The following is a 2,500-nucleotide window of genomic DNA, read 5'->3' as shown; positions in this document are numbered from 1 at the left end:
CAAAGCTGTGTAACCTAAGTGTGTGTGTGTGTATTACAATGTGTGTATGTGAAAGTGTAGTTTACTCTCTGTGTGTGAGTGAGTGTGTGTGTGTGTAGTGTGTATTACAATGAGTGTGTATATATGTGAAAGTGGAGTTTACTCTGTGTGTGTGTGTGTGTGCTGCAGTCATGAGTTTTAAATCCATTCCAGAGTCTCCTCTCATGATTGCCTGAGTGTGTTTCTGGAGCACTGCTCAAAACATCATGAGACTGCACACACACACACGCACACACACACACACACACACGCACACACACACACACACACACGCACACACACACGCTGAACTCGAAATGAAAACATGACATGGACAGACCCTCAGATATAACTCACCATCACACACACACACACACACACACACACACACACACACACACATTTCAAAAGAAATGACAGTTCCAACTCTCTCTGTCTGTTTCTATTTATGGAAACACACCAATTACAGAAAAACAACCAAGCAGCACTCAGTGGAGCAAAACAAAGCACTGTGTGTGATGTGTGTGTGTGTGTGTGTGTGCCTGCTACCCTGTCTCACCCGCAGAGTTACTCTGTTTCTGAACAAAAACATTTCTAACCCTGCGCGCGCACACACACTGACACACACACACACACACAGCCCTGCCGGGGAGTTGTTGACGGCGTTTGCAGGGGAAGTGTTTACCAGCGAACTGGTCACATGCGGATCAGCTCATCAGTTCAGATTTCTGACCCAATACTGCAGGGCAGCGCTGCACTTCAGGCCTCCATCCAATAGGGGTCGCTAGAGCGCACACACACACACACACACACACACAGGCTGGCAGGAAGGGGAAAATGCCAGAGGCCCTGGGAGTGCATGAGTGTGCATGGCTCTACCAATATGTTCACAGACAGTTTTACAAGTGCATGTTGTGAGTGCCCGTGTGTGTGTGTGTGTGTGTGTTTGATGTGTGTATCCACAGGTGCAGCTGTTGGCTCAGTGACAGAAGCCCTGGCAGCAGCCTGTGATCTCAACTTGAGCCAGTCTCTCTCTCTCTCTCACACACACACACACACATACACACACAGACACAGACACAGACACAGACACAGACACAGACACAGACACACACACACACACACACGCCTATATACCCTGACCAGCCCGCTCCTGCTCTGCAGTAAGAGTTCCTAAACATTTCCTGGGCTCTATGCTGTGTTCCATTGCTCTGGTTCTCTGTGTTGCTGTGTGGTTCTCAAGTCAAAGTCAAAGTCAAAGTCTGCTTTATTGTCAATTTCTTCACATGTCAACAGGGCTCGAAATTAACTTTTTTTCTCAGTGTCCCGCAGCTGTCCCGAATTCTACTTGGCACTGTCCCGGACTTAACCACCAGTGTCCCAAATTCAAGTTCTTGTTTTTTCCCCACATAATAAACAGCATAATAATCAGTAACTTGCATCACTTAATTAACTCATTCTGGTCCACCATGTCAGTTCTGAACACTTAATTTATTAAACACCATTTTATTAACATTAATCATCTGCTGTTTCACACAACACTCATTTTCAGAGGTTGCACTAGACGTTCTCATTGTCCATCGTTTTGACGGACAGGGTTGTAAAACATTCCGTCAATAATCTATTTTTACCTATGATTTTCACGTGTCTTTAGTAGCGTGGGAAATTACCACGAAGCTGTCAGATAGATTACTCTCCTGCCGCGCTCTCACCCTCTTGTGCACACTGAAATGCGTTCCCAATTAAATAAAGTAGTTAGATCTGCTGCAACTATGTATATCGATGTAACAAGCTGTTTTGACATTGTAAACGTTCTCTAAGAAGAGTGTAAAGCAGTTTGCAGTAGCCTAAAGTTAACCACAACGTCGTCTATTGCTGGAAAAAATAGCGAGCGGCCTATGATAACCTAATTATGCTCGGCAGGCCGGATTAAAGTGCGTGGCGGACCGGATCTATGATAAACTAATAAATGCTCTGGGGGCCGGATTAAAGTGCGTGGCAGGGCGCAGTTTGGACACCCCTAGCCTTAGAACTGCCACAGTGAAATGTCAAAAGCTAACTTAAATAACTGTTTTCATTGTTATAGGCTACTTTACAACACTATCGTTTTGTCAAATCGCAGTTGCAGTAGGCTATTTTGCTCAGCATGATATTGGTGACGTGTGTCTGTCACTTAGGGGTGGGCGATATGGACAAAAAATAATATCTCGATATTTTTTGTGATTTTGACGATAACGATAATCAGTCGATATTCTTTAAAAAAAATTGTAAAAGTCTGAGTTACTTTACAGAACATTATTTATGAATAGCATCAATACAATAATAACCAATAACCTAACCTGTGACTTTTTAACCAAATCAACCAATTGTCACTCTATGACACATTTCCAATATTGCCCCCACTTGGGTGTGTGGCAATGACATGGTCTAGCCAGCTACATTAGAAAAGATGACTGGGCCAAACAGTTTCTCAAGAGAAAGT

General features: G+C 43.9%; 1 protein-coding gene across 1 annotated transcript in view; it reads right to left on the bottom strand.

Annotated features, from left to right (window-relative positions):
- wnk1b (WNK lysine deficient protein kinase 1b) overlaps positions 1 to 2,500 on the bottom strand; it is a gene marked incomplete in the record, with an annotated part of 170,545 nt that overhangs the window by 110,141 nt on the left and 57,904 nt on the right.

Source organism: Alosa pseudoharengus, unplaced genomic scaffold (genome assembly GCF_046254945.1).
Source record: "Alosa pseudoharengus isolate Yale_2024_CS ecotype anadromous, Long Island Sound unplaced genomic scaffold, YU_APseudo_1.1 YU_APseudo_1.1_scf_20, whole genome shotgun sequence".
Lineage (NCBI taxonomy): Eukaryota > Metazoa > Chordata > Actinopteri > Clupeiformes > Clupeidae > Alosa > Alosa pseudoharengus.
This window is presented reverse-complemented; position numbering and strand designations above follow the sequence as displayed.